Source organism: Rhinolophus sinicus, chromosome 1 (genome assembly GCF_057876585.1).
Source record: "Rhinolophus sinicus isolate RSI-liver-muscle chromosome 1, RSI-T2T, whole genome shotgun sequence".
Classification (NCBI taxonomy): Eukaryota; Metazoa; Chordata; class Mammalia; order Chiroptera; family Rhinolophidae; genus Rhinolophus; species Rhinolophus sinicus.
The window spans coordinates 113,516,080-113,527,340 of record NC_142501.1 but is presented as its reverse complement, the minus strand read 5'-3'; the positions used below and the strand labels follow the sequence as shown (position 1 = coordinate 113,527,340).

Here is an 11,261-nt window from a genome sequence, read left to right as displayed (position 1 = left end):
AAAACTGGAAACTGCATCTTCAGAATGTCTCCATCTGTGGGGTGGCCAGTTGGCTCAATGGTTAGAGCATCGTGCTCATAACACCAAGGTCGCTGGTTCGATTGCCACATGCACCAGTTAGGTACACCCTCCACAGCTAGATTGAAAACAATGGCTGGAGCTTGGAGCTGAGCCCCTGGTGGGTGGGTGGCCGGTTGGCTCAGTGGTTAGAGTGCAGTGCTCATAACACCAAGGTTGCCGGTTCGTTTCCCGCATGGGTCAGTGAGCTGGACCCGCCATAACTAGTAGATTGAAGAGAACGATTTGACTTGGAGCAGAGCTGTGCATCCCACAACTAGATTGGAAACAAACACAATTTGTTTTAAACAGTTTTTTAAAAAGGATGTCTACATCTTGTTGAAGAAAATCAATCTTAACAGGAGTTATTATCTATAAAGGAGTACAAAAGTCATGTGAAAAACTAGAGAATAAAAAGAAGAGGAGATAAAAATTATTGAGCCTCAAAATTCATATAGTCACGAATGAGGTAGAAAAGCGTGAAGCAGAACACTAAAAATTCTGGGATATTGAAGACTGAGCAAGACAGGATGTAGTAGAAAACATTTTTTAAATCTGTTTTTACAGGTTAATTCACTGATTACCATGCCTTAATTCATTTCACTGCAGATGACGTTTGGATATACGTATTGTACGTCATTCCCCTATTCCGTTCACAGCGGGTACTTTTTTATTTTCAGATTTCTGGAACTAAGGTGGGATTTGCCTCTCCTTCTTGATATTTCAGTTCCCATCACTATTATCACTCAGTTGATCTTTGAGAATCATTCTTTGTGGAAAATGATTTTATTTTTAAGGCCAGTTGATATAAAACGAGACTATTAGGAAATAAAGAAAAAGGGTGATTTAAAAATTGCACCATACTCTTAGATTATTAAGTCATATTGTTCAATTTTTAAAATTTCAAATTGATTCTCTTATTGGAACAGTCAGATGAGATGATTCGAAATATTTTCATAATTCAGATGTATTTCATTCCATATTGATGATAAGTATTTTAAACTTCAGCTTTTTTCACATTTAAATTGCCCTCCAAATCATTGACTTAAAACTAAAGAATACAAATAGACTATAATTATTCAGGTTATAATTATTTTTAAAATGTATCCTTTCCGTTGGCTTTAGGAACAAGCAGCATGTCAAGAAAACGTAGACCCGTTAAATGACCGTGGTGACAGAATTCAACGTCTGCAGGTCAGAATTCAACGTCTGGAATCTGAACTCTCCAAAGCGAAACATTTTAAAATAGAATTGGAAGAATGTAAGCGCCTCTACCTAGAGGAATTAAAAGTTACAGCATCTTTGGAAAAGAAACTAAACAAGTAAGTCCAAACAAAGAGAAAAATCAATCGAGCTCATTAATTTGCCTCTAAAGTCTAATTTTTATCCAGGCAGATTCCCGAGATTAATAGGAAGTGAAAGCTTACTAAATAGTATAATTTTGGAAAATGATGTTAGTGAATAAATTACTTTTAAAATGTTAGTTCAGGATGCATCTCTCCCATTTTTGGTTTTACATGACTGTATTTTTCCTTCTCACGCTTTTCATAGCCTTAATCTGATCTACCAGTCTCTAAGCAAAGTGTTTTTGAAGCTTTGTGATTTAGACAGCGCTATTTATTATAAAATTTCTTGTCAAAATTTCACTAAATATGAGGTAACTATTTACTATAACAACTTAAACCCAAAGGGTTAAGTACTCTGCATATTCTGGCACTTGGTAAATGTACTTTCTCGATTGTGCTCTGTGTTTTTGTCTCTAGAGGTCGCTTTCGGACAAGCTGTTTTTTCTAGTCTTTTGGATGTACACAGAGGCATACATGTGAAATATAGGAGAAGGTTAACATAGGGGTGAAGGGTAGTGTAACTGACTAAGTGGCTATAAAAATAAGGCGGTCAGCCTGAGGGGGTGTGTGGAAGACAGAAAGGGCAGATCCCACCTCCAGTGCCTTGGTAACAGTGTCATAAGCTACATGCCCCTGGAGCTGTTTCAGTTCAGTATGATCACCAACCAGGCTCTCTTGTTCTCCCCCAGAGGCTGTTGTTCTAAATGACGCCTCAGTGCCAAATGGTTAATTTCTTCAGGGTAATGAGGGGATTACCCAAGGGCAGTGAAAGCAAATGCTTGAAAATAGCTTTGTGGGATTTCAGCAAATTTCTAAACTTGTTTACTATGTATGTCTCTTAGCAATCCTCAAGAATCTTATGGGTTCAGCCATTCCAGAAGGCAGAAAGTATTATCTGTTAAGCCGTCAACATCACTGATAGGCCTTTTCCTCCCCTCCCTACTTTGAATTACTTCTTAGCCTGGCTTCCCCACAGAAACATATGTACCGGTTTAAAACAATTTGAAACATATCCTTGTACTTGGTAGGTCTGCCCTGACATATTTTCAGTGTTCGTTTCATGGGCAATTCCACTTACTATTATGGAAACATTAAGAACTGCAAATCATTAAGGAAAAAATAAAATACTAAGTCTTTGCTCTTACAATCTTCACAGGATTAAGGACACGCTGGCAGAGATGAGAACCCAGCTTCTCATGAATGCACCACAGAACTCTTTACTCAGCACGGCTCCCAGGAGGCCAGACCTGCACCTCCCTTGTGTTGGAAGGCTAAATGATTGGTTCCGACCTCAAGGAAGTCTCGCTCCAAGAGAGCAGTGGGTGATTGCTACGTCAGCCCCACAGACTTCTAATAATGGCACGTGCACCAACTTGATGAAGGTTAGTTATATTACCTTCTTTCCTTTGGGTTTCAGATTTGTGATGTAATTCTTGTTCTTAACTTGGTCGGAGATTCTGAGTTGTTTCATTGACTAATGCACACAACGTAAAGGGCATAATTGTGTGTGCTAATGTAGAATGGAGACAGAAATTTGACCATCTTTTGTAAGTCCCTGCATCTCCCATGTTTTAAGAGCTACCTGTCATTAACTGTATTCAATAAATGTAATTAACTGACACATTTTAAATTTCTGGAAAAGCTGCTTTTCAATTAGATTTTACAAATGAAATATTACTACCTAACAACGAACGGGATGCTTTGAGATGCTTTGGCTTACTTCTGCATTGTTTTTAATTTGGCGATGGTTTATAACAATTTTAGTTTTCCTACAGCCCAGTTTCGCCATCCCTAAGCGTAAGTGAATGATTGACATTTACTAACTAAATGTGGATGTTTCTTATTTCAATGAAACCGAGGTAAATCCTTTTTATGAATTCGGCAAACTTGTAACCCTGGAAAGATTAACTTCTCTTTCTAAGTTAAAAGTTGTCATCTTTTTACATGATAGTACATCCTTAATTTCTGTTTTACTTATAGCATTTTTATTTCGATGATTTAAAATGTCTTGCTTAAAAAGTAATAATAAAATAAAATGTCTTGCTAAGCCACAGTACATTTTCGAAAGAGGTAAATTGAGCAAATATTTGAATTTTTAAAATGAAGTTCACTTATATCTGTATATCTCGGCATCACTTGAATAATTGATGACTGAGATGGCAATGAAATGGGGTCGTTACTAGCAACTTGTTTTCTTTGTGCAATACTGTTATTAAAATGTCCATTTTGATCTCATTTCTTTAGTTCTTCACCGAGCCAGGATTTCTGTTTGGACCTTTTTTATAGTTCTCATACCTTTGGTAAAGTAGTCCTTCTGTGCATTAATTTTGCTCCTGAACTCATTGAACTGCCTCGTGAGTTTTCTTGTATCTCATTGAGATTCTTCCTGGCTGCTATCTTGAAATCTCTATCACGTAGATCACAATCTTTCGTGACTTTGACTTGGTTTCTGGAGAAGTGTCGTTGTCTCAGTGTTACCCTGTTACCCTGGTTGTTCATGCTGCTGGATGGCTTGTTCCTCTGCAGGCTCATTGGAAGTAGTGAACACTTTCTTATTGATGTACATTTTGATGTGAGCAATTCAGCAGGTAGATAATTAGACGTCTCTGTTTTGTTTTTCAGTAGCTGATGCAATAGCACAGTTTCTGTTTTCTTTCACTGGTGCTACTTGTGCCTAGGGGGTCCAAGTGTGGGGGCTTAGCTGTGAGTGTGGGAGTGCTGGCCTGGGTGACCAGCATGATGGGTGTTGCCGCTGTATCCAGATCACGACGTTCGCTGGGCACCAGCACCTTGGGAGGGAACAGGGGAAAGCGCTGGTTGAGGAGAGCCTGTCTTGAGCCCACTGAGCTCACCTGGTTCCCTGTGGCCCTGGTAGGACTGTGCTGTGGTTGGAGGCTGGAGAAGTATTTCTGCTGCTGCTACTGGTCTCTGGTGGTGCCAGCACTGCTGCAACTGGGGAGGGTTGGGATTCTTGTGGAGGTGGGGGGATGCTGCTGCTGCCCCTCTTACCCTCCACTGGGCTGTGATGTGGGGGCTGCGCCCCAACCCCTCCACTGCTACTGCCTTTGCTGGGGATTCAGGCTCAGCCTGTCCACCTGGAACCAGGTGTGGGCCTGTTCCTGTCCTTCCCCCCATCCTGCCTCCCTTTCACTTCCCATACACCCTCCTTCCCTTTACGGCTGTGGGATCTTTTAGGCATCCTAGTGTGTGGGACAGAGGAACCTCTTTTGGGCTAGAGATGTCCAACTAGTTATAGATGTTAGAGGAGATGCAACGTTGTTGTGTCATTTGCCATAATGTTGACATCACCTTCTAAGATAGCCATTTCTGTCAATGCAGATTGGTTTGTAATTTGATGGTATTTTTATGGCCCACTTAATGACAAGCAAAATAGCGTAGGCCTGTGCTAAATGAGGTTTCAACCTTGTTTTTTCATTTAATTTCATCATAACATAGCATAGCAGAGCCAAGTATTTTGAGATAGCCTTTTGGTCGTATAGGATCTCAGTGCTTCGAAGTGCTGACATTGGAATACTGGGTACAAAAGGAAAGTGTATGTCTAATGTTTTGTAAGTTGTTCAGCATGATACATACTTCAAATGGTCTCTTTAGTCGTCTCCAGAAAAATCAGAAGATGAAAGAGTGTAAATGCAGAAGCTATGCAAGAGAATATGCTTGTGGACATTTTTTCTTTAATTAATTTTTGGTAGGAAAGATGTGTTTAGTTTTTCAGTATTTCTAGATAAACGAGAAATGGTTTATTTTAAACTCAATACCGTTTTTCCAAGTTAGCCACTATCCCCCTGTGGGGCGTTGTTTTGCCCAATCGTGCAAGCCTGATTAAGAGAGATGAAAAAGCGCTACTCCGTCAAGATACAGAGATACGTCTCCCAATCACGACAGAATGCTGGAAAGACTTATGGTCCAGCTGTGATGATGTGAGGTTGGACAGAAGTGTGCTAGGAGATAAAGAGAAATCTCTTTTGTGGTATAAGTTTTGCTTGCTACAGATTACCACAACATGGTTAACGCATTTGTTGGTTGATATCGGTCAACCAAGTTTTATTTTCAGGAAAAGAAAGGTTCCTTTAAGGAAGAATTTCCTCAGTTCGAGTTTGCTTTCTATCATTAAAGATTTTCTCCTTCAAGTTCTCGGTCCTGTGTTGAGAAATGTTTGTGCTTTATATATTGAGTGTATTGACTGCTATTAATCGGAGTTTTGATATCAGTCTCAGTTTCCTTATTTTTTTTCATGACTTTAAAGCTTCCAATTATTTAGAAAGTTACTATTTTGTTTCTCATGCCTCAGTATTGTTGAACTACATGACAAAGTTTTAGGTATTCATTTTGTCTGAGTCAGAAATTGATGGCAATTTCCTGAATATGAGGAAGTAGCTGGCATGTTACTCTAGCCTCAGTAAGAAGTCCTAAAGCCCATTCCTGGCCCGCAGCTCATTGGTTTTGTGACCTCAGGTGACCTCTGATCTCTCTGAGCTTGAATGCCTGTTATGTACAATTACGGACTTTGACTAAATCAGTGACTTTCTGACTTCAAAAATATTTATTTTTCAGTCTAATACGAGTCTTTAAAAAAAATTTTGAACGAAACTATATGATATAAAATATAGACAAGTAGAGCTGCCTAGCTAACGGAGACATGGAGACTCTGAGATTTTGTGTTCCTGCGGGGTCCCCAGTGGAACCTTAGATTTCTATGGGACAGAGTCTGAGAAGTACCAGTTATGAGAAAACCCTTCTAGTGAAACTCCTTTGAATTAAAGTTCGTGGATACATTCTTTTCCTGTGTATAATTTTCTCACCTGTCTATATTTTTGAGTAATGGAAAGGTATAAATAAACCTGCAGAAGCATTCTCCTTCTGAATATTGGACTACAAGCTACTTCTACTATCTGAACACAATCTTCACCTACAAATAAACATAAAGATAATCGAAGTAAATATCTAGGAAAAGGGCTTTGGGGAAAAGAAAATAACGTTACATTTGCAGTTCTCTAATTCAAGTCACAGAAAAATGTGATTTGCATTTTATATATTGTTGATTAATTGGAATTAAAACTGTTTCATGACAGGCCTCTCCCTTCACCTGGTATTGGGTTGTTGTTTTTACAAGGCCGTCTAGTAATGTTGTCACATTATTCATTTTATAAGCCTTTTCTATGAAGCTATTGACAAAAAGGTGTTATGGAAAACAGTCTCTGCAAATATTGGAAACCATGATGGCCAACAGATTTGTCTTCACCCCTGAATTTGTAAAGGCATTGGGTGTCATATTATCGTTGTCACCACACTGTCTATTACGTTCTGGACATTATTGTAAGCCCCGTTTTGGTCATGTAGTGAGAGGATACCTTTCAGAAGGAAGGATTAAATAAGAAAACTTTAGACTGGGACACTTGCAGTATAGAGTTTGAAATATTCCCATACATTTCGTAATTAAGTAGACTAACTACAACCACTCGAATACTTCAAAAATTGGGCCTCCCTCATTTGTAGAAAGAATACGAAGTTACAATTAAATAATTATGTATTCTTTTCGTTGTTACTAATTCTTCAGTCATGAATCAGAAACTAAATTTGAAAACTGGGTCTAGGCCATACTTTCTAAGTCATATTTCCTGTGATCTTTGTGTCCATACAAATATAAATGTTTCAGTCATAATACAGACAAGAAAATAGTTTTTGTGATTGTTGCAGCCAGCAGAATTTTCACGTGACGTGACAGGGCCACAATCATCATTTTATGTATTTAAGGTTCTATGCTGAGAAATAGCCTAGAACACACCGTAAGATTAATTTTAAAAGTGCAAGAAACCATTAAGATAAAAAATCCATAAAGGAAAAAATCCATTAAAGTTAAAAAAAAACTGATTAAAGTTTTATAAAGAGCTGTTTTTCTAAGGATTGAAAAGTAATGCTTTCACTGTAAAATATGACTTGTTTGATTCTTTGTAGGAATCAGATCACACCTCATCCTTCTGAAATTGTGTGTATTCAGTAGACGAATTTCAGCTGCACTATGGTCGGATTAGTCTAAACAGCATCACCTATATATGTTCTCTATTAAATTAAAATGAGTACAAATGTATTTTATTTATGTGATTACTTTTGTGTGTATTTACACAATGCCCAAGCAAGGTCTACTCTTTAAAGGTGTTATGTAAACGCCACATTCCTACATTAAAGCCTCTTGTTTAACTTAAATACTGTAACTAAGATTTGATTTATTTCAGGAGCAGCAGAAGTTGGTGGAAAGCATAACTAGAGATGTAGAAGAAGGTAGGTGGCCAAAATGTATTGATTCCAGTTAGATACCATTAATTTCTGAAATAAACAATAAAGAATATGGCATCCTTCTCCATGTTTTGATAATAGATACTACAATAACTATTTTCTCATGCATTGCAAATGGGAAAATTGAAAGCATAAACAAGCATTATGAAGAATACATTTCTTCCTCATTTATTCATCACGTGTAGCCTTTCGAAAACCTCAAAGTCCATGTATCTCTTTTTATTTCTGGCCGTCCCCTTCCTTTCCTCTACCACCCATATGGAACTTTTAACTTGCACATTGAAAACTGGGCTTCATCAACCTATCCTGTTTTTGCTAGTGATATAAGGCCCAGTAACCAGGCTCATCTAGTAATACTTAGGCAATTACAGTCCATATAGCTGTCACCTGATCGGTGACATTTAAACCTCCAGTCATTGACTTTGTCATTGGTTTACCTTTTACCTTCAGGAGAAACATCACATACTTTTGCATGGTTAAAACCACCCAAATCAATTTACTTCTTGCCAAATAATTCGGCCTTCTCTCTTGCTACTAACTCTAGTCTGCCCCTTTGCTCTAGCATCTATTGATAGCTAAACTAGACTACTTCTCATTCCACGCTGTTCTTCCCCACTCTAGTCTTTGCATCTGCTTCTTCCTTCTATGTGGCATGCTTTTTCCTTGTCCTTCAGATATGAACATACGTATCACCGCCACCAAAAGGCAGACAATATTGACACAAAGCCAGGAGGTCCCTTCTATGTGTTCCGATAATGCCCTGCTTTATATTTGTATGGTATATGTGACTCTGAATGGAAATGGCCTGTTCACCTGTTTTTCCAGTTTAGAGTAGGTGATGGTTCGGGGGTGGACCATGTCCTCTTCACCTTGTAACTTCAGTGCTTGTTGTACTACCTTAGCACATGCTTGTTGAATAAATGAATGAAGAATGAGATAATCAGAAGCTCTGAAACTTAGCAGGAAGAGCAGTTAATTCAGTGTGCAGCCATGGGCAAGTGATATGTAATAGTAATCTCCTACTGGGTAGTGGAGTCTTCATAGGTTTTTTTCATTCTTCTTAACATGTATACTTACATTTTAGATAAAGAGTATGATTCTTTCTTTTTTTTTCTAGCTGATGCTGAACTTCAATCTGAACACCGTCTACTTTGCTTTAATATCTAGTGATGATCTAGTTTTGAATGCATCACAAGAATATATGTCGTTTTTGAATAAGAACTATATGATCTGAAATATAAATAGTTCACCTTTACTGGGCTGTTTACATAGCATTTTCCTTCTTTCCCATTAAACATATGGTATGTGAAAATCCTTACTGAAGGAAAATATTTTCGTTTCATATGTGTATATGAAAATCTATGTAGTATTCAAACTGTGTTTCTTGGTGTCTAACTAGCTTTGCAGCAGATTTTGTGGATGAAAACAAGCAGTGTTAAGTTTTACATACTCATGCTGCCCAAATACCAGCTGTTTATGCAACACCCAAACAACCAAGTTGTCATTAATACTGCAGGGGTGTAAACTGATAGCTTTTTTTGAAATTTCCGGTATTTATCACTGTGTATGAACCTAAAGAGTTTGACAGACATCATTTTGATCTGCTGTTCTGGCTACGGTCAATGTTTGGATGTATTACAATAGTTATAGTGCCATATATCTGGTTCTATTAATATATAATTTTAAACACTGATTCATAAAGCTGTCCTCTTAGAGAAATAAAATTTGTCTAAGGATTTCACCTTTTCTAGTCATTGATTTATTGATTTGTTTTTTGGAAACAGTCTTAAAATTAAGAAGCTTCTGGTTACGCCGACTTGGCAGAAATGTCACACAAGTGATGCTGAGTTCTTCCCAGTGCAGCAAATCTGGAGGCACGTGCTGGATTCCGTTACTGGCAATGTTGACTTTGATCGTGTGGTTAAGAAGCGTCGCCGAGTTTATCCACCATAAAATTACTATTTCCCCTTGGTTATTCCCTTATCTCTTGTGTGCAAATACCCTGAGACTCTGTAAATATATCGTCAATCCTCAAAATCTCACCCACTAGATGGAGCACCCATTGATGACTCTTGATGAATCAATGCCTTGATGGTTGCCAAATGATTATAGTATGATTCTGTCATCCCTCCTGCATTGATCAATACATCCAACGAAACACGCAAACAGATGAGGGAGGAAGGAAAGCTTATTACTTTGGTCCTTAAATGCTCCTGATTTGCCCAGTGGTAGCCATTTCAAGCTCACAGTATATCTTTTTGACCTGTCCCCATTATTCTTTGAGCACATCCTTCCTCTCTCGACAAGTTGTTCCAAGCTCATCTTGCAGTTGTCCGCCCCAGCCCTGCCATCGGACATTTTCTATAGAAGCCCTGAATCCTCTTAGGGGAGAGTGACATCAGGAGACCTGGATCTGGACACCAGATGCGGTGGGTGTGCATGTTGCTAGTGGTTGTCGTTGCTCTCGGGCTCCCTCAGTGAACAACAGGGATTATGTGTGTCAACAGAAATGCACGCACACACGCACACGTGGGTTCAATATCAAATATAATGAAAACTATGAATTCCTACCAATTCTTCTAATTCCAGTCAAATTCCACAGGGATCATTCCACAGGGTTTTTTCTTCACTCTCTGTTAAGTCCCTTTTATGGCAGTAAGGTGGCTCCCATCATCTGTATCTTATTTGTTTCATCTCCTTGCTGTGCCCACGCACATGTCCTCCTCACTGCCTTGGATTCCAACGCCCCACATTGAGTGGTGACCACTGTTGACCTCACTGTGCTCTCCCAGTGTGTGCCCTTGCCCTCACGTGCTTTCTCAGATCCCCTGTACCAGGCCCCCTCCTCTGCAGGTGATGTTCCCCCTTCAGGCTCTGAAAACCCGCGCTGGCTGTCCCTGTGTTCCTGTGTTGATGCCTCCTGACCTTGCCCAGTCTCTGACCCTTCATCCCAGTCCTTGTCTTTCAGGGATGCTCTGACTTGCGCTCCAGCACTGTCGTGGTGCCCTCCCACACCTACGCCTTCCTCTTCCATCCCGGCTCCGACAGCTTACTCTGAGCTGTCACAGCTCCGTTTTTGTCCCCATGCTTTTGAGCTGAAATGATTGGGAAGAGAAAGAAGAAAGGGGGGGAAGGGCTCTATGTACCTTTTATAATCCGCTTGTCAAGCTCTACAAATACAAGCAAGGATTTTGATTGGAATTGCGTTAAATCTGTAAACAAACTGTGGAGAAAAGACATTTGTAATACTGAGTTTTCCAAACTTAATATTTTAATTGTCTGATGAAGTCTCAATGTTTAAAATATTTCCCATAGCGGGCTGGCATATATATTTTTTATTTATTCCCTATTATTTGATACTTTTGATCCTATTAAAAATGTTATTTTAAAAATCAACTTCATTTCCTCTTTGTTGCTCACTTACAGGCATACAATTGATATTTTGCACTTTGAGCTTGATATCAGCTATAATGCTGAACTCTCATATTTTTCTTACTCGATTGTTCTTTCTGTGGATTCTTTTGGATTTTCTACTTGTACAGATAA

The 11,261-nt window shown here is 38.9% G+C and overlaps 1 long non-coding RNA gene across 1 annotated transcript; it reads left to right on the top strand.

The window, feature by feature from the left end:
• Positions 1 to 1,076: 1,076 nt before the first annotated feature.
• LOC148759205 (uncharacterized) lies at positions 1,077 to 7,717 on the top strand. The gene is made up of 3 exons (XR_016023041.1): positions 1,077 to 1,379; positions 2,560 to 2,785; positions 7,655 to 7,717. It is a non-coding gene; the product is annotated as an uncharacterized LOC148759205 (long non-coding RNA).
• The last annotated feature ends 3,544 nt before the right edge of the window (positions 7,718 to 11,261 follow it).